Here is a 25190-nt window from a genome sequence, read left to right as displayed (position 1 = left end):
TGGTAGACTTTAGGAAAAACCCACCCATTCTTGCACCCCTTACAATACTAGACAACACAGTATTAACAATGGAGACCTTCAAATTTCTAGGTTCTACCACATTGCAAGATCTAAAATGGACAACTAACATCAAAAACATCATCAAAAAAGCGCACCAAAATGTTTTTTCATTCTCAAACTGCCCAAGGAGCTGTGGATACAGTTCTACAGAGGAATTATTTATTTTTATTTATTTATTTTGTCCAATACACAATGAGGGTTTTAGTGGGTATATATCTATATACACATAGTAAAATACATGATGAAGGTTATAGAAGAGATACTCATAGTAAAATATATCTAAGAAATAATAGAAAATAAGGTATAGTAATAGAACATATCAATGAAAGAATAGAAGAAGAGATATAGGAATAGAAGAAAGGAATAGGAGATATAGGAGAGCAATAGGAGAGGGGACGGAAGGCACTCTAGTGCACTTGTACTCGCCCCTTACTGACCTCTTAGGAATCTGGATAGGTCAACCGTAGATAATCTAAGGGTAAAGTGTTGGGGATTAGGGGATGACACTATGGAGTCCGGTAATGAGTTCCACGCTTCGACAACTCGGTTACTGAAGTCATATTTTTTACAGTCAAGTTTGGAGCGGTTAATATTATATTAATGGAGCTGTTATTATATCTGTTGTGTGCTCTTGTGTTGTTGTGGTTGAAGCTGAAGTAGTCGCCGACAGGCAGGATGTTGCAGCATATGATCTTGTGGGCAATACTTAGATCCTGTTTAAGGCGTCTTAGTTCTAAACTTTCTAGGCCCAGGATTGAAAGTCTAGTCTTGTAGGGTATTCTATTTCGAGTGGAGGAGTGAAGGGCTCTTCTGGTGAAGTATCTTTGGACATTTTCAAGGGTGTTAATATCTGAGATGCGATATAGGTTCCAAACAGATGAGCTGCATTCGAGTATGGTGGGTCTGGCAACTTCTGCACTTCTATAAGTGTCTGGTTTGGTTCTGAAACCCAGCAAGACAGACACAGACTTCAGAGGATGATTAGAACTAATTAGAAAAAAAACACACCAATTGCTATCAACCTGTCTTCCATTGAAAACTTGTATACTGCCTCAAAATATGAAATGCTAATGCTGTATAATCTAATATGATATCAGATGGTACTATGGGAATTGAAGGCACTTATCTGAAGGGCTCCCAAGCTGGGAAATTCTATGGAAGGTAATACTGCTAGTAAATATTGATAGTAGCCAATACAACACAACATGGAATAGAGGAAACATCAATCAATAATTTTGTCAAAAATTCACATAATTTCTTTGAGATTGTCAGTAAGCTTTATTTCTACTGGCAGCCACCATAGTAAAACCTTGCTACTATATCCTATAAATTAGGATTAGGATGTGCACTGAAATCATATGCACCAAGACAAATCCTTGTGTGTTAAGTCTTCACCTTTGTTCTATATTCTGAGTCAAATAGAATCACTTGTTAAAAATAATAGCAATAGTTACAGTGCATAGCATTTAGGCTTATAAATATTTACAGCACTCTCTAAGTGATTTACTCTAAGTGGTTTATAATATAGACGCATTATTTGCATATTGTTACCAACCTCAGAAGGATGAAAGACAGTCAATTTTGAACCTTGTCAAGATGAAACTCCAGGCAGTGGGCAGTGTTTGGCTGCAATACTGCACTTTAACCACTATGCCACTATGGCTCCAATAAAATAATTCAAATAATTTTTCAAAGTTTGTTTGTTTGTTTAGATTTTTAGGCTGCCCTTCTCCGGAGACTCAGGGCAGCCTAGAAGTTGTGTGCGTATGTCTCTCTGTCTGCATTTGTATATTAATTTTTATATTCATGAATCTGAACTTTGTGATAATGGAGAGGGACAGTGGAAATGAGAACACTATGATCACTTTCTTGTGTACTATGCTTTTCTTATAATTACTTTGTTATTTGTCAGTTGCTTTGGTAAATTATCTCTTATATTAGGCATCTGGTTTTCAGTATTCCCTATAACATCATGGTTTGCTAATGTACAACCCACCACTCATCAACACATTAATATCCTAAAAAATAGCAGGGAAAGTGAACAGGCCTGGAATAAATTCTGTAAACAGATGGGCAAAGATATGATACATACTGCTCTACAAAATATTGCTGATATTCTGCAAAGTATTATTGTGTGCTGTCTACATGTTATATTTCCAGTTCCATCATCAAGCATTCTGACTGCCAATCTGAACTATTTTGCCTTTTTGTGTGTTGTATAAATCCAGATTCATTTAGTCCTACTGCCATTCAATCCAACTACGGTAATTCAGGGCAAATATCTGGAGGAGCAGGAGCAACCCCAGACTAGCTCCCTGAAGCAGTTTCAAGCCCTTCCTGACATCAATTTGCTAAGCACTGATTATTGATAACCCCCAATCTGTCATTATTTATTACTTATTGATAACCCTCAATCTGTCAAAGACCTTGGACTACTCATATCCAATGACCTAAGTCCTAGAGCCCACTGCAACAACATTGCCAAAATGGCTTTAAGAGTTGTTAACCTAATCCTTCGCAGCTTCTTCTTTGGTAATTTTGAACTGCTAACAAGAGCTTGCAAAACATTTGTCAGACCAATCCTAGAATACAGCTCGCCTGTATGGAACCCACATTGCATATCTGACATCAACACAATTGAGAGAGTCCAGAAATATTTCACAAGAAGGGTCCTTCACTCCTCTTTTCACAACAAAATACCTTACTCTGCCAGACTTGAAATTCTTGGTTTAGAGTTTAGACAACTTACAACTCCGTCATCTCCGTTCCGACTTAATTATAGTTCATAAAATCATATACCAAAATGTCCTACCTGTTAACGACTACTTCACCTTCAACCGAAACAACACACGAGCACGAAATCGATTTAAACTAAATGTCAACCGCTCCAAACCTGACTGCAAAAAATACGACTTCAGCAATAGAGTAATCAACGCCTGGAGTGCACTACCTGATTCTGTGGTTTCTACTCCTAACCTTTAACCTTAGACTCTCCCCCTTTCTAAGAGGTCTGTAAGGGGTGTGCATAAGCGCACCATTGTGCCTACCATCCCCGAGTCTACGGAGAGGGGCGGCATACAAATCTAATAAATAATAAATAATCCCTGTCCTATTGTCTTCTTTTGTTACTTTTTATCATTAGTTATCTAATGTTTTATTTGTACAAATTATCACCCTATAATTGTTTGACAAAATTAATCAATAAAATAAAATAAATTAAAGCAGGCAGTCCACTTTGATTTTCACAGCCATGGAAGTCTGTTGCCAATGCTGAATTATGAAGGAAGAATTGTGGAACGAGATCCTTGATAGGTAAAGAAGAGGTGTATAAACAGAAGAATCATCAATGAGCAGTTGGTTTTTTACTCCACCCCCACCCCCATTGCCCACTTTCCTTTGATGGAAGTGAGGCATCCTGTTGAAGAATAAAGCTGTGCACATGCATAAGAGGCTACTTCAAAGCAAGATGAATGGGGCAAGACAAGAGCTTGGGAAGTGTTCCGTACACAGCCAAAGAGAGAGTTAGAACAACTCGCCCTTCTATCCAGTCAGAAACTTAAAGGTGCTCCGAGCTTGCCCTACATCCTCCCATGCAAAGCATGAAAGAAATTCCCACTGAGCAACTGTTCTCTTTCACGATGACTCATGTTTAAGCTTTTGTCCAATTCGAAATGAAAGGAAACTTTGTAAAACACTCCACGTAGCTGTGCCAGCATGACTTTCCCATGCAAGATTAACCTGATGGAAACAGACAGTCCTATTTGCAAACGGGTACAGTCCTTTGGATCTGTTCAGGATGGAGGTCGTGTGAATGATTGTCTTCCTGGTTTATCGTGCAATTGTTAAGATGATATATAGGAGCAGGGGAATCCAGCAAAGTCTTGCTATAGCTGGAAACCTGAATTTTGTGAATACTGGAATCCCTAAGAAAGTATTCTCTTATCTTAGTGATATAGCAGTGGGATTAGGCATATATAAGCTCGAAATAGATCTATAGGAGACTCCCTTCCTTTACACTTATCAGCAAAAATATGTTACATGTGTGTGTGTAGCCTAATTTGATTCTACATGTAATAATAATCACATTGATGACATGATTCATTCACTGGCTGGTCATCTCTGAAATTTCTGATTGGAATTCAGGGAAAGATAAAGACAACAAGCAGGGAAATAGAATATTGCCAGACTCAGAATAGCAGGAAAATCTGACTTTAGGACTATACTGTAATAATTTTTGATTTGATTTGATTTGAACTGAATAGCAGAAAGGAATAAAAAACAAGTTTCGTCTACAGAAAAAAATAGGTGTTGGGATGAGAGAAAAGGCCAAAGGTGATATTTGGTGTATGTGTGTGTGTGTGTGTGTGTTTTTAAGACAATTTGAGCCTTCAATATATTCTTGTCAGCTTCCTTTATTAAACTATAACATCTCCCTACCTTAGTCCTAATGCAGTTTCTTAATATCCTCATTTTACTTTTGTGTCTTCAATGTTGTTATTAGGAAAAAGAATTATGAATGGGTCAGTTCCTATCAGTTCTAAACATTTCTGACTAGTTGGGGTACATCTAGATTTTGTGCTGGTCAGGACAATGTGGATTAGATTACCAATATACCTATCTACTTTACCTATAACATAAGCTACCCTACAATTTACACACTTTTGCTGATGTGATTCTGATATCCGTGCTGACCTCAAGTTGTCCAATAAAAAATTTCCAATTAATTTCCTTAATTTCCATCTTTTCTTTTACACTAGCGTTTCCAAGAATTCAGTTTCCTTTGTTCTTCCAGTTACAGATCTAAGAAACCAAAAAACCCAGTAACCATTTCCCCCCATTACATTACAAATTCCTACGAATATGAATCCGGTTTTCTTGTTTTCTAGTGCAACCAACTGGATTAACTATCCACGAAGCCAAACAAAACCCCTTTCACTATAATAACCTAAGAGAAGTAGAAGAAAACACGAAACATTCCTTTAAGTGAAGGTCTTTATACCCACACATTTAGAGAAAGTAGTAAAAACATTCTTTGGGAAATATTGTTTTAGTGCCTTGCCATTAAAGTACCCTTCCACTGCTACAAAATTTGGATGTTCATGACTGCACTGTGCACTGGGGAGCAAATACCAGGCCCCTTAAAATTTAGAATTTTCATATTTTGTTGTGGTGACAGCCATAAAAATCTTCAAAGACAAGATTCGCTCCATGAGCTAGATTCCTCCAGGAGGGGCAGGCCTAGCTATGTAATTAGGATTCAGCAGGGAAAAAAGAACCCCCTCCCTCCCTATCCACCCAATTTTTTATTTTTTAAAATTTGTTTTATAGACCCAAGCTAGGAACACCAAAGGACCGTGCCTCCCAGCACAGTCTTCATTAGATGGAAAACAGCAACATCACGGCAATTGTTTATTTATTTGTAGTATATATCAGTGACTATGGTTTTACATCATCTGTTTTTGCTTTTTATTATGAACGGAAAATTGAAAATATGCTGTCATTTGTGTGAGTGTGTGCATGTATATATGAATGATATATGCATATATTTGGTGCCTTCACTGTAATCTGGTTTTGTCGTGATCATACAGTTATGTTTTTATTGTGTTTCACATTATTTTAATTACAGTTGCACACTATCCTGGTTATATAGATAAAAGGCAGAGTTGGGATTTTTTTCCTTCTTTTTAGAAATGTGAATGCAGAATAAAGAACATCATTGCATGCTAAGACTTAATGTCAAATTAGCGTCTGCAATTGCTCAGTTTAGCTCTGGCAAAAGATAGTACGGAAGGAAACTTGATTTTAATTCTATCACATTATGAGCTAAGGATTGCAAAATAACTTTCAGGGGCTGCCACAAAGAAGAGAGAGGCAACCTATTCTCCAAAGCCTGGGTTGGGCAGGACAAGAAGCAATGGATGGGAACTAAATGATGACCCGGATTGTGGGGGCAATATGCTGGCTCTGTTAAAAAGTGCTATTGCTTACATGTTGTAAGCCACCCTGAGTCTAAGGAGAAGGGCGGCATACAACATTGAATAAATAAATAAAATAAATAAATAAATAATCAAGGAGAGAAGCTACTTGGAACTAAGGAGAAACTTCCTAACAGTGAGAACAATTAACCAGTGGAACCGCTTGCCTCCAGAAGTTGGGAAAGCTCCAACACTGGAAGTTCTAAAGAAGAGATTGGATAACCATTGTCTGAAATGGTATAGGGCAGTGATGGCAGATCTTTTCGGCACTATGTGCTGAAAAGAGAGCACATGCATCCACACACAGTACCAAGTGCTGATAAGGGAGCACTTTGCGCAGATGTAGGCTCATTAGGGGCACAACAAGGAAGAAGAGCAGCCCAGCGGACATGCACCCGCCAGAAAATGGAAGAGCAGCTCTTCCGGTTTCCAGCTTTGCCGCATGCACTAATTTAATTCAATTTATTATTTATTTATATATATTTATTATTATTAATTAATTAAGAAAAAATCTTAATAAATAAATAAAAATTTAATTTAATTTAATTTAATTTAATTTAATTTAATTCTATGCCGCCCAATCCCAATGGGACTCAGCTGACAAATGCCAGCTGATCATCGTGTGCGCATGTGTGCCAGAAACCCGGAAGATAAATGGGCGATGCTGCGCGTGCCAGGTGACATGCCTCCATGTGCCACTTCGAGCACCTGTTCCAAAGGCTTGCTATCAAGGGTATTGGGTTTCCTGCCTAAGTAGGGGGTTGGACTAGAAGACTTCCAAGGTCCCTCCCATCGCTGCTGTTCTGTTCTATGTTCCATTCCATTCCAGACTTCAGCCAGCATTTTCCCCTCATCTTAGTAACAATAGGGGGTATGACAGTAATATGGTTCATTAATATGGTAATATGGTTCTATTCTATGCATAGAAATTTTGCTCCCATTTAATTTATTTTTGATTGTTGAGGTTTGGATTTTAAAATAAAAATAGTTATTATTTTCATTATCCATTTTCTCTCTTAAGTACACTACTCAAAAAATAAAGGGAACACTTAAACAACACAATATAACTCCCTCCAAGTAAATCAACCTTCTGTGAAATCAAACTGTCCACTTAGGAAGCAACACTGATTGACAATTTATTTATTTATTTATTTGTTTATTTATTTATTTATTTATTCGATTTTTTAATGCCGCCCTTCTTAGACTCAGGGCGTCTTACAACATGTTAGCCATAGCACTTTTCAACAGAGCCAGCATATTGCCCCACAATCCAGGTCCTCATTTTACCCACCTTGGAAGGATGGAAGGCTGAGTCAACCTTGAGCCGGTGATGAGATTTGAACCACCGACCTACAGATCTACAGTCAGCTTCAGTGGCCTGCAGTACAGCACTCTACCTGCTGCGCCACCCCGACTCATTAGACAATCAATTTCACATGCTCTTGTGCACATTCAACTTTGTACAGAACATTCTGAATATTTCATTCATTCAGATCTAGAATGTGTTATTTGAGTGTTCCCTTTATTTTTTGAGCAGTATATATATATTTGTTTTCATAGATTTATATATATAAATTTATTTATATATATATAAAAAATAAATACTATCTTCAGTTAAAACTTTTAAAAAAGAACTCTTCTGATATCCACAGCTGCTTCTGGATGTCAAAAAAATAAAAATGGGAACCAAAGTCACACGACCCTTTATACATGCACGTTCCCACAGTCCAACAATGTAACAATTAGAAGGGATACATTGTGACACGTGCATAAAAGAGCAGGTCTTTGATCACACAGATTTCTTTGACCTTCCCATGGACATCTCTCTTCTGCATCATTTATTCCAGCCATGAAAACATTTTTCACTTTTGCTCATTGGGGTCTCCCACTTCATTATCACCCAGGTTTTAGGGTGAAAAGAGAAACATATGTAACAATAGAGAGAACATTAATGGCATGGACACATTGGGCCTGTGTGCTCAATATACAAGCATCCCAGATGGATTATTATTATTATTATTATTTTATTTTATTTTATTTTATTTTTTTATTAGATTTGTATGCCGCCCCTGTCCGCAGACTTGGGGTGGCTCACAACAGCAATAAAACAATGTATAACAAATCTAATAGTTAAAAGTCACTAAAAAACCCTTATTAAAAAGCAAAACATACACACAAACATACCATGCATAAACTGTATAGGCCCGGGGGAGATGTCTCAATTCCCCCATGCCTGACGGCAGAGGTGGGTTTTAAGGAGTTTCTGAAAGGCATGGAGGGTGGGGGCAATTCTAATCTCCGGGGGGAGCTGGTTCCAGAGGGTCAGGGCTGCCACAGAGAAGGCTCTTCCTCTGGGTCCCGCCAAATGACATTGTTTAGTTGACAGGACCCGGAGAAGGCCAACTCTTTGGGACCTAACTGGTCGCTGAGATTCGTGCGGCAGAAGGCGGTCCCGGAGATATTCTGGTCCGATGCCATGAAGGGCTTTATAGGTCATAACCAACACTTTGAATTGTGACCAGAAACTGATCGGCAGCCAATGCAGGCTGCGGAGTGTTGGTGAAACATGGGCATACTTAGGGAATCCCATGATTGCTCTCGCAGCTGCATTTTGCATGATCTGAAGTGGTATAGAAATAATGGCAAACAAATAAAGGAAAACCAATGCCACACACACTCTGTGAATTTGAAAATAATGCTATAGAACAGTGATGACGAACCTTTATTCCCCCGGGTGCTGAAAGCACATATGCACACACTATAGGCCTGCGCGAGTGTCCACTCCCATAATTCAATGCCTGGGGAGGGCCAAAATTGCCTCCCCTGTCCCTCTAGAGCAGTGTTTCCCAACTTTTTTTGAGCTGCGGCACATTATTCATATTTTCAAAATCCTGGGGAACACTGAACGGGGGGGCGGGGGGGCTAAAGAAAAGTTTGGACAAAAAAAAATATCTCTTCCTCCATTTCACTCTATTTCTCCCTCCCTCTTTCTCTCTCTTCCTTCCTTCCCTTCTTTCTCTCTCTCCATCCCTCTTTCTTTCTTTCTTTCTTTCTTCCTCTCTTTTTTGCTCTCTTTCTCTCTCCCTCCTTCCCTCCCTCTATGTCTTTCTCTCTCCCTTGCTCTCTCTCTGCCTCTCTTGCTATCTCTCTCTCATTCTCTCTCTTTCCGTCTCTCTTGCTATGTCTCTTTCTCTCTCTCTCTCTTTCTCTCTCTCTCTCTCTGTCTCTCTTGCTATCTCTTTGTCTCTCTCTCTCTCTTGCTATCTCTTTCTCTCTCTCTTGCTATCTCTTTCTTTCTTTTTCTCTCTCTCTCTTGCTATGTCTCTCTTTCTCTCTCTCTCTGTCTCCCTCCCTCTTTCCTTTCTATCTCTCCCTCCCTCTTTCCTCCCTCCCTCTTTCCTTTCTATCTCTTTTCTTTCTATCTCTCCCTCCCTCTTTCCTCCCTCCCTCTTTCCTTTCTATCTCTTTTCTTTCTATCTCTCCCTCCCTCTTTCCTTTCTATCTTTCTCTCCGTCCCTCAGCGGTGGCAAAGAAGAAGGAAGGCAGGCTGCAGAGGGCACCGAGGACAAGAGCGCTCGCTCGCTCCCTCGCCCTCTGACTTCCCTCCCTCGCTGCTGAAGGGACGAGCGTGGGCCTGCTGCAAGAAGGGTTTTTTTGCTTTTTTCCCCCTTCCCCCGCCTCACGGGAGAGAGTGAGAGAGAGAAAGAGCACAGCCAGGGAAAGAGGCCTCGAGCCGAGTGCGAACTGCGGGATGCAGCAAAGGACTCCTTGTCAACCAAAAAAGGGTGGGGGTGGCAAAGGCAAAGCCTGGGAGGCAGGGAAGGGAAGAGCGGGAGACCCCCAGACAGAACGGCTGAGGGGAGGGAAAGACGGAAGGAGGGAGGGATTGAGAAGTGAAGCCAGGGAGGGCTGAGAGAAAAGGGGAGCGGCGAGAGAGAGAGAGGGGCGGGGCAGGGCCGGCATTCCCGAAACGGATGGAGAAAGCCCTCTCTCGCAGCGAAAGCGCTCCCAGCCAGGGGGCTGCGAGAGAGGGCTGGGAGCGCTTTCGTCCCGAGGAGCTGAAGCTGCAGCCGCAGCCGCCGCGAGAGAAGTCGCGCCCCAAGGCAGGGGGCGGCGGCGGAGGAGAGGGGGCAGATCGGGCGGGGAGCTCGCGGCACACCTGCCTATGTCTCGCGGCACACCAGTGTGCCGCGGCACACCGGTTGGGAAACGCTGCTCTAGAGGCCTGAAACAGACCGCTTCCCAACTTTTGGTAGACCCATTTTTCACCCTTCCCAGGCTCCAGAGGCATCCCCCCAGAGGCCCTCTGGAAGCCGAAAATGCCCTCCCAGAGCCTCTGTGCAAGCCAAAAATTAGCTGGCTGGTGTGCATATTCGTGCGGAAGCTGAGCTAGGGCAACGGCTCGCATACTGGCAGATATGGCTCCGCGTGCCACCTGTGGCACCCATGCCATAGGTTCACCATCACTGCCATAGAACCATCTTACCTTTAGAATGACCACATCTGCTTTGTCTTTTAAATTTTTTATCAGGGTATCTATAGTAGAGAAATATAAGATAGGGATAGGCAAAGCCTTGAAAGATTAAATAAGGATGATACTTCATGCAGACATCATGTTTAAGGTGGGTGAATGGGATGTCATAATTCCAAAGTAAGGATCTCATTTGGAAATCAGCTTTTTAATTAGTTCTGGATAAGTTTGGATGAACTCTTAAAGACATACGTCATTTCCACTTTCTGTCTGTTCAGAAGAATGCCATTCTGTAAGGCAAAAGAGGTAACCTGTATACCTCCAGGCATTACTGGACTCTTAAGGTTTGGATGCTGGGAACTAGTAACACCTGAAGGCCAAAGGTCTCCCAACCTATAGGATAGGAGTGTCAAACTCAAGGCCCAGGGGCTGGATCTGCCCAGCGGGGTACTTAGATCTGGCCTGCAAGACCACCCTGGAAAGAGTGAAAGACTAGCCCATGGCACTTCTGCTAGCAAAAACAGAGTTTGGGAGGGCTTTGGGTGGCCACTGGAAGTTGCAGGAGGCCGTTGCAGCCAGAAATGGAACTCGGGGCCCCATTTTCACTGGCAAAGTGCTCAGGCCATGACACATACATCTGGCACGAGTGACGTTGAGCTGACTACACCCACTTGGATCACACCTACTCTGGCCTCCTGAGGTCAAACACAACTCTGATGTGATCCTCAATGAAACCGAGTTTGACACCCCTACTATAGGACATAGTATCAATGACTCAGTAGCTTTTTATCCAGCACTTAGTTCTATACAAAAAACCCTAAAGGACAAAAGCAGATTTTAGCTTCAGATTCTCTTCGAGAAAATGGATTTTCAACATTTTATACTGAGAACATTCAGATACTGTAGCAGCAAGGATGTAGAATAAAAAGCTGGAAATCTCGCCGTTCGGTGCCAGAAGCTTTGCAAAAGCAAACGTACACACCTTAGTTCTACTTCCTTCTCTGGAAAAGTGACTTAATAATTAGTGTTTCTACTGCCTACATACCAAGGAATGCTTTTAATTGGGGCCCTTTCTCTGAATCTCAGCAGATAAAAGAGATAGAAAATGTATAGTCTTGGAAGGAAGGGGAAAAAATTAAATCAACCTAGTAGCATTACATCCTGTATGTTGGCATATATTAGTAGGGAAATTGGTCATCCCACATTACCACCCCCTTTGAAAGATAATTTAATCTCCCAGGGCATAAATAGAATAGAACTTTATCAAGCATGTCACAGACTGGAGAACAGTGAGCAGAGACAATAAAATACTGTAGATTTAAATAGGCCCAGCTAAAATGAAAATAAATCTTACGTAGTAGTAGTAGTAGTAGTACAGTATTTCTACCAAACCAGTTACCTGTTTCTTACACTGATATAGAAACATAGAAACTTAGAAGATTGACGGCAGAAAAACACTTCATCTTCCATCTAGTCTGCCCTTATACTATTTTGTGTATTTTATCTTAGGATGGATATATGTTTATCCCAGGCATGTTTAAATTCAGTTACTTTGGATTTACCAACCACATCTGCTGGAAGTTTGTTCCAAGGATCTACTACTCTTTCAGTAAAATAATATTTTCTCATGTTGCTTTTGATCTTTTCCCCAACTAACCTCAGATTGTGTCCCCTTGTTCTTGTGTTCACTTTCCTATTAAAAACACTTCCCTCCTGGACCTTATTTAACCCTTTAACACATTTAAATGTTTCGATCATGTCCCCCTTTTCCTTCTGTCCTCCAGACTATACAGATTGAGTTCATTAAGTCTTTCGTGATACGTTTTATGCTTAAGACCTTCCACCATTCTTGTAGCCCGTCTTTGGACCCGTTCAATTTTGTCAATATCTTTTTGTAGGTTATATGATTCCTGAAATTTCCCTGACAATTTTAGAGGCTTAAGAGTCCCTCTTTTAAATTTTGCCTCACACTTCTTGCTCTTTTTTCACAGAATTTAGGCTGCAGATTTTAAAAGAACCAATGTTCTACTATTTGGAAAGGGAAGGATTGGGCCGTGGGGGGTTGTTAGCTGATTTTCTGTGCACAATTGTCCCTGCATGCAGATATAGATGTGGGAAAGTCTGTCGGACAAGATGCGTGTTGGGAAAGCCTGAGCTGTCAATGAATGTGGGGATGAAGGTCTGATGGACCGTCTTCTGCTGCACGAATCCCAGCGACCGGTTAGGTCCCACAGAGTGGGTCTTCTCCGAGTCCCGTCAACTAAACAATGCTGCTTGGCGGGACCCAGGGGAAGAGCCTTCTCTGGAGTGGCCCCAGCCCTCTGGAACCAACTCCCCCCAGAGATTAGAATTGCCCCCACCCTCCTTGCCTTTCGTAAGCTCCTTAAAACCCACCTCTGCCGCCAGGCATGGGGGAATTGAGATGCTCTTTCCCCCTGGGCCTTTACAATTTCATGTATGGTATGTCTGTATGTATGTTTGGTTTTTTATATTAATGGGTTTTTAATCTTTTTTAGTATTTATTGGATTATTATTGTACATTGTTTTATTATTGCTGTTAGCCGCCCCGAGTCTCTGGCGAGGGGCGGCATACAAATCCAATAGATAGATAGACAGATAGATAGATAGATAGATAGATAGATAGATAGATAGATAGATAGATAGATAGATAGATAGATAGATGTACTGTATGTTCTTTTCAGTTAAGCCAGGCCTGCTTATGTGAGTTAAAAAGTTCTTCAAATATTTTCTTGCCATCCACTCAAGAAAAAGCAATTTTAAGCTAACTGCCTAACTTGGCATTATAACTATCTGGAAGACGGCACAATGTGTTGTGGCACCTTGGAGGCTCACTGGCTTTTGTTTTTTCATAGCTGAAGGGTGGAGCACTTGGCAGAGAATTCCACATTGGAACCCAGCAAAGTCAACCACTGTCAATTTAGCTGACTTTGTTGGGGAGAATTAATATTTTCCAGGGCTTTATAGCTCAACAGGAATGGTTGCAATTATGTCGTACTACGTTTGTTAGTAAGGACATATGGAAAGATCAGCCTTAAGAATCTTACTCATGATGTTCCCTAGAGGATTACACCACAGTTGTTCCTAGTGTCCCTCCCCTCCCCTTTCAACGCTTTTATTTCATTTCAATACATCAAAGTTTTAACATGCAAAAAAAATTCCCCTAGAAGTATGTGAGCACCAACAGATTCTAGTAAATGTGCTTTGTTTAAAAGAGTCAGGAAATGCGGAGGAGGCATCTTGATCATTTATTCATTCGTTCATTCTTTGATTTGTTTTCAACAGGCAAAGTCTTGAGAAGGGATGAATATGGACAAACATATTCCCTCCTGAATTGCAATTGGCCTGCTATTGAAAAGACGACAAGAAGATGGCCAGGCTGGTATGAATAAGACTACTTCAGTAGCATTTAGTTTGTTAAATAGAAAAGAAAAAAACACAACTCTGCAAATTAGGATGGATAAAGAAGAGTGGAACCCAAGGAGGCAACTTTTAGGATAAATAGTTACACTCTCATTACATTATGACAGTGATGGCAAACCTTTTTATCCTCGGGTGCCGAAAGAGTGTGTGCACCCACTATCATGCATGTGCGAGTGCCCACATCCAGCAGTGGGAAGCAGGCAGGACGGGGTGGAACGCAGTTCCACCGGCGGAAATGAAGATATGTGCGCAGCTCCAGCTAATTGGCAGCTGTCAATTCCTGGATTACTAGTCTTGGCTTGGCTCTTCTTTTTTTACCTGCTGCTGCGTCTGCGCTCCTTGCTTTTTTCCTCTTTCCTCTTTTCTAGCCTCGGACGAGCTTCCCTCTCTCCTGCCCAGCTCCCCTCCAGCCTTACGCGGCCACCTCCACCTGAGTTGCAAACAGAAGGTGTGTGTAGAAGTGGTGCTGGCAGAATTTATGCTTCTAGCAGCACCCGTTTGCCTAGCTACCCAACCTGAGGTGGGGGTACTACCCAGGAAGCAGAGCACGGGAAACGCAAAGCAAATTGTCACCCCAGCGAGTGACACTGGCAAGGTTGTAAGTCAAGGACTTAACCGTTTACTTTTACAATGATGATCGTTCAAGCCACTCCCACCTGGTCACGTGGCTGGCAAGCCACTCCTACCCAGTCACATGACAATTAAGCCACACCCAGAAAATAAGCCATACCCACAGTGTGGCAGTAAAAATTTTGGCTGCCCATTACTGCCCAGATCAATAATTTAATTATGGAGTCCTCGGAGAGGGGCGGCATACAAATCTAATAAATTATTATTATTATTATTATTATTATTATTATTATTATTATTAATGCCTGGGGAGGGCGAAAACAGCTTCCCCCGTCCCCTGGAGGCACTCTGGAGGCCAGCAATGGCCTGTTTCCCAACTTCTGGTGGGCTCAGTAGGCTCGTGTTTCACCCTCCTCAGGCTCCAAAGGCTTCCCTGGAGCCAGGGGAGGGTAAAAACGCCCTCCCCCATCCCCCCATAGGCTCTCTGGAAGCCAAAAACACCTTCTCAGAGCCTCTGTGTGAGCTAACAGTCAGCTGGCCGGTACACACATGCATGTTGTCACCTGTGCCATAGGTTTGCCATCACTGCACTACGGCATCTAAATAGAAGACACATATTTAACTACTGTGATCTGAAATGCTGAATATGAAGCCGACATGTATTAGTTACCACTGGACCAACTTTTCTTTATGGAAGACTAAAACTGTCATTTCCCCTTCTCATCAGAATAATTTCATCTTTCTGAAGTTTCCACTTGAACAAAGCTAAGAGCACATGAATGCAGTTTTACTCTGGTTCCACCCAAATTCAGCTAAACAAAATCTGGAGCTGCATATGCAAAGCACATGTAGGCAAATGTTTAGGACGATGCCCAGAGTTACATTGGAATAAATCACTTCTGTGTCCATAATGGGTAGCTTTCAATGATACATGCATTTTACGAGCTAGAGTTGAATGCTGGAACTTTTATCAGAAAAATGATTCAGACTTCATTCATTTCCCCTTTAAAGAGGAAGGGTGTGATGGGGAGAAAAGACTCGAATGGGGGAAAGGAAAGAGACTGTAGAATGGTGTGTAGGTTAAACTGCAAGTTATACAGCAAAAAGGCATTTCCTGCACTTGAAACCGTTTCCCTTTCTAACTTTCCCTTTTTTAAAAAAAATCTGAACTATCTTTTCCCAAAACATGGAAAAAAGAATCCCCCAATTCTCAACATCCACTTAAAAAAAATTAAATACAAATGGGTAAAAGCTATGAGGTTTTCTATATAGTATAGCACATATTACAAACTTCAAACATGGTTTCCCAAGCTTGGAGAGATAGTATTAAATCAGGACTTTTGGAGTCGTTTTGTCTAGAATTCCAGTAAGCTTTCAGCACAACGGTCCAGAAGTAGGGATTGCTTTGTGGTTTTTATGGAATTTCAATTGTGTAAAGTTGGGTAATGTTTAGATGCTTCTTGGAAAATCCCTAGTGCTGTCATTTTAATACTTCCAAGTCAAAAGTGGAAGTGGGAGCATCCTAACAGTGCAGATCAGCTATAGGAACAAATGTTTAAGTGCTCTGTTGCACTTTCTTAAGGACAGGATTTGCAGGGAAAATAAGGCAAAATAATAGCAACAACTTTATTTAAAGCACTTCACCAGTGGAATGATCTGTATTGTATTGGTGTAAGGGGAAATAAATTACTGCAATCACTTTCTCAACTCCACTGATATTTTTGGCACCAACTTATTTGTGACATGTGATGTATTTTACAGCTCCAAAAACTCTTATTCTCCTGAATATCCATTATTATTATTGTTGTTTTTGTTGTTGTTATTATTATTATTATTATTATTATTATTATTATTATTATTATTATTATTATTATTATTATGTCAGTACAACACAGCAAACAAGATCACTATGCTGGATTTCGTATTTCATCACCAGTCGGGTGCTTCCCAAGCACCTAAGACTGTGTGATGTAGCGGCGAATTATGTTTGCCGATCCCAGTAAAGCGGCCTTTTGCAATTGACAGATGGAGATTTTGTCAATTCCGATGGTTTTCAAATGTCCGCTGAGATCCTTTGGTACTGTGTCCAGCATGCCAAGTACCATTGGGACCACTTTCACGGGCTTATGCCAGAGTCGTTGCAGCTCGATTTTTAGATCTTCGTATTTCACTAATTTCTCTAGCGGCTTCTCCTCAATTCTGCTGTCTCCTGGGATTGTGATGTCGATGATCCATACTTTCTTTTTCTCCACAATCAAAATGTCTGATGTGTTATGCTTCAGAATTCGGTCAGTCAGAAGTCGGAAGTCCCACAGTAGTTTTGCTTTCTCATTTTCGACCACTTTTTCGGGCTTATGATCCCACCAGTTCTTTGCCACTGGTAAATGGTAGTTCCGGCACAAGTTCCAGTGGATCATCTGTGCCACAGCATCATGTCTATGCTTGTAGTCAGTCTGTGCGATCTTTTTGCAGCAGCTGAGTATGTGATCGATTGTTTCATCTGTTTCTTTACATCGATCACATACTCAGCTGCTGCAAAAAGATCGCACAGACTGTCTACAAGCATAGACATGATGCTGTGGCACAGATGATCCACTGGAAATAATAATAATAATAATAATAATAATAATTATTATTATTATTATTATTATTATTATTATTATTTTATTAGATTTGTTTGCCGCCCCTCTTCGCAGACTTGGGGCAGCTCACAGCAATCATAAGAACAATATATAGTAACAAATCTAATATTAAAATCTAAAATAACAATTTTACATTAAGAAGCCTAAAAACCCCAGTATATAAAAAACATACACACAAACATATCATACATAAAACTACATAGGCAAGGGGGAGATGTCTCAGTTCCCCCATGCCTGACGGCAGAGGTGGGTTTTAAGAAGTTTACGAAAGGCAAGGAGGGTGGGGGCAGTCCTAATCTCTGGGGGGATCTGCCTAGTAACTAATTCATGTTCCATTTGTCAGTGGAGTCTGATGTGTTATTTTAGATTTTTTAATATTATTATTATTATTATTATTATTATTATTATTATTATTATTATTATTTAGATTTGTATGCCACCCCTCTCTGAAAACTCGCGGCTCACAAATATTTACTACATAGCCCATCTTTCTATTAGGAACTGAATGCAGTGTATATAAAGATTATTTTATCTTTAGAAAAGCAACCTTAGAAATAAATGACTTTCCCCAATCACTGTGAGTTTCACAGTCTTCTGTCACTATTGCTTTCCTCCGTTTTTCAATCTCTTCAGAAAAGGTTGAAGTACAAATACAGTACTGTACTTGGTTTATCATTTCTGTAGAGAAAGCATGCAGTGAATCTGTAGTCTCCTTATCCTCTTTTAGTAATTCTTTAAATTCCTTGTTTCCATGGCTCAGCTTCTCCCTAGTCAGTTTCTTGCTTTTGATGTATATAAAGCTTTTTAAATTGTTGGTTTCATTTTTTTCAGCAAAGCGCTAACTATTCTGATTCTTTATGATGTTTTTTTCAATTTTTGCTTGTGCTATATTTCTTTTTGGTTTTTTTAATCCTTGCCAAACTTTCACTGATGAAGAAAATTTCCTTTTATTAAATAGTTTTCTTGACAGTGCTGCTTGTTAATAAAACTGAATTTTATGCTACCTTTTCTGAGTTACGGAAATCAATTTCCAGTGAGGTTGTTTTTAAACCATTACACATATATTCTGGAAGAGTTTTGAAGCTGTTGATTTCTTTTTCTCACTTTAAAGGAAATTTCTCTTTTATAAAATAAAATACAACTGTGCTGGATTTCCTTGATAATTTTTATTTATCTAAAATACTTTAATTTTGTGTTATAACTTATTTCAGGTGAAGAGTGCATCTGGCTAAGCCTATTAATGGTGTAGGTCTCAAAGTGGGTGGGCAGAAAATTAGCCCGGTTTTGACAAGGGGTTGGAGGCAAAATAACTATATATAACTTGACAGATGCCCATAGCCTCCATGCTACCCATTCAAACCAACTCTATCACAAGTGGTCTTGACCTGTTCACTTGGACAGTAGTCCTCTACACATAATGAAAAATCTGTTGTCGTTCCAATTTAAAAAATATTATACCTATCAATAGAAGTGAACATGTGTATCTCAACGATAGGTTCAACTATTTTATTTATTTTATTATTTATTTATTTTATTATTTTATTTATTATTAGAGTTGAAAGGGACCTTGCAGGTCATAAAGTCCAACCTCCTGCTCAAACAGGAAACCCTACACCACCCCAACCAGATGGCAGTCCAATTTTATTTTGAATGTGTCAAGTAGTGGGGCGTTCACAACCTCTGCTGGCAGGCTGTTCCACTGGTTGATCACTCTCCCCATCAGAAAGTTCTTCCTTAGTTTAGTTTAGTTTTATTAGATTTGTATGCCGCCCCAATCTGCAGACTTGGGGCGACTCACAACAATAATAATAACAGTATACAATGTAACAAATCTAATATTAAAAATTATATAAAAACCCATCATTTAAAAATCATACAACACAAGCATACCATACATAAACTATATAAGCCCGGGAGAGATGTCTCAATTCCCCCATGCCTGGCGATATACTTATTTCCAAGTTGAATCTCTCTTTGGTCAGTTTCCATCCGTTGCTCCTGGTCTGGCTCTCTGGTGCCCTGGAAAATAGTGTGTCCCTCTCCTCTCTGTGTCAACCTCTCAAATATCTGTAAACTGTACTGCTATCATGTCCATTCTGGCCCTCCTTTTTGCTAAACTATCCATGCTCAGTTCCAGCAACCTCTCTTTGTATGTCTTGGTTTCCAGCCCCTTTATCATTTTAGTTGCTCTTTTCTGTACTTTCTCTAGAGTTTCAATGTCCTTTTTGTAGTGGGGTGACCAAAATTGAATGCAGTACACTATTTTGTTTATTTATTTATTTTGTCCAATACACAATGAGGGTTTTAGTGGGTATATATCTATATACACATAGTAAAATACATGATGAAGGTTATAGAGGAGATACTCATAGTAAAATATATCTAAGAAATAATAGAAAAGAAGGTATAGTAATAGAACATATCAATGAAAGAATAGAAGAAGAGATATAGGAAAAAAAGGAATAGGAGATATAGGAGAGCAATAGGACAGGGGACGGAAGGCACTCTAGTGCACTTGTACTGGCCCCTTACTGACCTCTTAGGAATCTGGATAGGTCAACCGTAGATAATCTAAGAGTAAAATGTTGGGGGTTTGGGGATGACACTATGGAGTCCGGTAATGAGTTCTACGCTTCAACAACTCGGTTACTAAAGTCATATTTTTTACAGTCAAGTTTGGAGCGGTTAATATTAAGTTTAAATCTGTTGTGTGCTCTTGTGTTGTTGTGGTTGAAGCTGAAGTAGTTGCCGACAGGCAGGATGTTGCAGCATATGATCTTGTGGGCAATATTTAGATCCTGTTTAAGGCGTCTTAGTTCTAAACTTTCTAGGCCCAGGATTGAAAGTCTAGTCTCATAGGGTATTCTATTTCGAGTGGAGGAATGAAGGGCTCTTCTGGTGAAGTATCTTTGCACATTTTCAAGGGTGTTAATGTCTGAGATGTGATATGGGTTCCAAAAAGATGAGCTGTATTCGAGGATGGGTCTGGCAAAAGTTTTGTAAGCTCTCTGGTAAGTAGTGTGAGATTGCCAGAGCAGAAGCTACGTAGGATTAGGTTTACAACTCTTGTAGCCTTCTTGGCTATGTTGTTGCAGTGGGCTTTGGCACTTAAATCTTTTGTTATTAGTATACCAAGGTCTTTATTTTATTTCACTAGGTGTGAACTATGAAATCCTTGGTGCTCCCTGAGCTTGATGGTTTGTTTACAGACATGTCTTTACCCGAGTAAGAAACATAATTAGTGCTGCTGATGTTACCTAGTTGAAATACAAAACATTTGCAAGCAAACAGCCAAACTCAAAGAGCACCAAGGATTCCAAAGTTACTCATGCCTGTTTTAATGGAGCAGAAAACGTATTGGATCAGTCATCGCACAAAGGCTAGGGGAGCTTAAACATTTCTATCCCATCCTTGCTTTAATTATCAAGTTCTCTTATTCCAATGTGGAAAGTGAAAATAAAGGAAAAGCATGCGTTGTATTGTTATTGTTCAGTCACTAAGTCATGTCTGACTTTTCAGGTCCAATTTGCCATGGACCAGAGGTGGGTTCCTTTCGGCGCGGTAGTCTAGTAGTGGCCTGCCAATTGTGCAATTTGCGCACAATAGCTCCAGTGCTGTCAGTCCATGCGCGGTACCGTTTAAAAAAAACTAATTTCCGGCGATTTTTTTGCTTTGGCGCATGCACGGAAGCAAAATCCCACGAGAGGATGCGTAACACACCGGTATGGAGGTACTTTTTGCCAAGATGTGTTTATGTTTAAAGTAAGTAAAATATAATCAACCGCCGTGTTCACTAATAGGCTGTCTTGGAGTCGTTTAGGCTGCCTGTGGGTTCGACCCCATCACAGTTCAGGATTTTGAAATATCACTGATTACGAAGGAAACCGCAACGCAGTTAAATCAGCCAGGCATACTTGCTTTGGGATGTTGTGTCTTCTTCTATTCATGCGATTGTCTGCTTCATGGTCATTTGTTGCAATTTCAGTCCATTGGTTTTCAGTGCTGCACCTCTTCTGACTTTATAGAATAGGGCCTAGACAAATATATGTGTGTCACAGAAGATCTGGTGGAGCGGCTATTGCCGTGGCTGCTTCCTGTTTGGCTGATTCATTCCCACAGCCTCTTTCACTGAACTGTAACTCAATCACCGTGCGATAGCCACAGATGAAGGGAGTGATAGAAACACACAGGCAAACCTCTTTCCTTTCAGATGGCAGCCTTTCACCCCATCATTTACGCAGTCACTCCTGCTTACAGCTGAACCATCAGATTGCTGGGAGACGAGAGGCAAATATATCTTCAGCAGCCTCCAAAGCAATTCTCCATTATATGTCCGTGTTATATATTTATTTATTTATTTTATTCATTTGTCCAATATACAAATACATAGGAAGAAAAATAGACATGTGATAATATAAAAGAGGGTGAAAGTGAACTTAGAGGAGAGGATATATGGAAGGAAGAGAATATATAGGATAGTTGGAAGAAAGGAAAGACAATTGGACAGGGGACGAAAGGCACTCCAGTGCACTTATGTACGCCCCTTACTGGCCTCTTAGGAACCTGGAGAGGTCAATTGTGGAGTCTAAGGGAGAAGTGTTGGGGGTTAGGGGTTGACACAATTGAGTCCAGTAATGAGTTCCACGCTTCGATAACTCGATTGTTGAAATCATATTTTTTACAGTCAAGTTTGGCGCGGTTCGTATTAAGTTTGAATCTGTTGTGTGCTCTTGTGTTATTGCGGTTGAAGCTGAAGTAGTCATTGACTGGTAGGACGTTGCAGCATATGATCTTGTGGGCAATACTCAAATCGTGTTTTAGGCGCCGTAGTTCTAGGCTTTCAAGGCCCAGGATTGTTAGTCTATAATCGTAGGATATTCTGTTTCGAGTGGAGGAGTGAAGGGCTCTTCTGGTGAAATATCTTTGGACATTTTCAAGGGTGTTGATGTCTGAGATGTGGTATGGGTTCCAGACAGATGAGCAGTAGTCTAGGATGGGTCTGGCAAAAGTTTTGTAGGCTCTTGTGAGCAGAGTGAGATTGCCTGAGCAGAAGCTGCGTAGGAATGCTGCAAGAATGGGCATAAAAATGAATAGCGGTTACTTAGTGACAATAGCTCTCATTCTCTCTCTGCCTCTCCTCCATAGCAGATTTTCAATTCTTCCCTCATTGTCTAGAGAGGATTAATCCCATTGAAAAAGTCCCTTAGAAAGATTGATGCCTATCTGTAGATGAGCATGTAAATAGCCATCTCTCTCCATCCCTCCCTCCCTCCCCCCCTCTCTCTCTTGCAAATAAGCTACTCAGAAAGTTGAAAGAGAAAAATGTAAAGAGGGAGGGGAGGAGAGAGAGAGAGAGAGAACGAGAACAGGTAGAGAAGAAAAAGGATTCAAATGAAATTGCATGGCACTAGGCGAAACAATAAGAGTAAGCAGTCAAGATGGGGACTCCATATTTAGGCATTGGTCATCACTTACAAAGATGCCTCTCTTTCTTAAGGCTAATTTGGGATTCCAATTTTGGAACTTCTTAGGAAGAGCACAGAGCAAGAGATACTTTGCTGAAGTAAAGGTGATATGCTTTTGTAGTTAAATCATTTTAGATTCTGATTTAAATAAATGTATTGGGGGGGGGAAGCTGTGTAGACGGTGATATGCATCCTTTCCCTAGTTCTCTAAAAAAAATCTGGGTACAGAATGCTAGATCATACTGCAACCCCACCAACTCTAGGGGACCGATATCAATATTGAGTTTTTGACATTCTGTTGTGGCCAGTTCGATTTCCGTCAGATCAGAATTCTGATTCCAGAATTCCTAGAATTATCAACCAGTTGTATTGAAGATGGTCTGATGACTGGATATTCTGGAAGTTGTAGTTTCAACATATCTAAAGACCAGGTTTGGAATGACAATGCTAAGGTCACAGATATAGGTAAAATATGAATGTCCCAATTGCCAAAACCACTTGAAAAGGGGGTGAGAACAATCACATAGCCTGATAAACAATACACAATGTTCTTCATTAATTTGTATTCATTAATACGTGAAATTGTAAATAAAACATTTTGATTACTAAATTTATACATACCTGTGAGCACAGTACATCCAAGAATAATATGCTATAGATGTGATAAATATGCTGAGCAGAATGCTGTATCTAAAATAAATTGGACATAAATTTGAACAGTAGAATTCTCTGTAAAATTAGGCTGGATTGACATGGGACTTTCAGTTGGAAATGAAATGCAGTACAATGGTACTTCTACTTAAGAATGCCTCTACTTAAGAACTTTTCTAGATAAGAACCGGGTGTTCAAGATATTTTTGCCTCCTCTTAAGAACCATTTTCTACTTAAGAACCCGAGCCTGGAAAAATTTCCCAGGAAATTTGAGAGTGGCACGAAGGCCCGGCCAGTTTCCTTCCATTCACCCTTTAATCCCGGCCATCTCGGGCTTTTCTGGGCTGCCAGAGGAGCCTTTCGGTGGTGTTTAAGGAGGCTTTGGCAGTCCAGAGCGAACAAAGCATTTTCCTTTCTCTGGGCGCTAGGAGAGGGAATAAACCTCTGCCATCGCCCAGAGAAAATAAACACTTCCTTCGCTCTGGGCAGCGACTGTCCTCCTCCTCTTCTTCCCCCTCCTCCTCCCACCCAAATTCCGAGATTTTATTTCTTTCCTAATGGGTTTGTACGCATTATTTGCTTTTACAAATAATTATTTTGTTATTCGTTTTTTCTATGGGAAAAATTGCTTCTTCTTGCAAACTTTTCTACTTAAGAACCTGGTCACGGAACGAATTAAGTTCTTAAGTAGAGGTACCACTGTATCTGTATTCAGAGGCATGGGAGTTTATTAAGGAAGGGTTAAGGAAGCAAATTGGCAACCAGCGCAGCTCCCACAAAACCAGGTGCTACATGTGCATACTGAGGTTTGATCAAAACCATCTGGGCTGCTGCATTTGCACCAACTGAAGCTTCTAGGTGCCCTTCAAGGGCAGACCCATGTAGAGCGTGTTGCAATAGTCAAGACTGGAAGTGACTAGGCCATGAGTTAACTGTGAGTAAGGAGTTTTCCTCTAAAACTCTCAAAAAATGTTGAAGATTTTGGTTTCATTTGCTTCAGGAGGGATTGAAAGAATATTGGAAGCCACCTTTGAATCATGAATCACCTTTATCTTTACAAAGCCAGGTGCTTTTAGCATGGTAGGTGGCCCTCAACACCCTGAAAGATGGGATGTCAGTTCTGTGACGAGAAGTAAAAAAACAGGACCACAAAATGTTAAATGGAACAGGTGTAATCATTTGCCAGTGTATCTAACTACTATTTTTTTCTATGCTTACTTCCTTTTTCTTGATTATGCCCTGCACAAATTTAGTTTTGTTGAGCAGTGGAACACATTGCAAAAACAAGCAAGTAAAATCAGCGCTTGGAATGTGTATTTGCAAAATACCCTTGGGAGATTTGAAGTAAATTAGGGTCCTGGGTAAATAATACAAACCAGAAACTCCCATTTGGTTTCCCTAGGGACAGTTTAGTTGACCCAAAATAAGCTAACCGTGTTTGGAAACAGGAAGGGATTAGCATATAGGAGCTTTGTTAAGGAACAGATGACCAGATTAATGCATTCCGCATGCTGTCCTCAAGTGTGAATCACCACCGTATCTACGAGATGAAACTGGAAAGTTAGACTGATCCAAAGCAGAGTTTGTAATTTTATTTTATTTTTTTTGTTTAGCCTTTTTGAGAGAAACTGCTCTGAAAGAAATGGGGCATTATCATCCACCATTTAGTTCTAGTGAATTTCCACCATTCAGTTCCACATGACAAGAGGGACAATTTCTGTACATGCCACATCTGATGAGGAAGCTTGAAAAAGGCAAATAATGTCTGGATCTAGTCCTTTGATTGTCCAGTAGGGACAATCAAAGCACCAAGGCCAAAATTATGTATGTATGTGTGTGTTGCAATGCGACAATTGCAATGCTGGGGGAGATCATCCAGGGGCATGGGGTGAGGTATCATCAGTATGCTGATGA

The sequence above is a fragment of the Erythrolamprus reginae genome, chromosome 1 (genome assembly GCF_031021105.1).
Source record: "Erythrolamprus reginae isolate rEryReg1 chromosome 1, rEryReg1.hap1, whole genome shotgun sequence".
Classification (NCBI taxonomy): domain Eukaryota; kingdom Metazoa; phylum Chordata; class Lepidosauria; order Squamata; family Dipsadidae; genus Erythrolamprus; species Erythrolamprus reginae.
The sequence above is the reverse complement of the archived record's forward strand: the minus strand, read 5'-3'. Positions refer to the sequence as shown.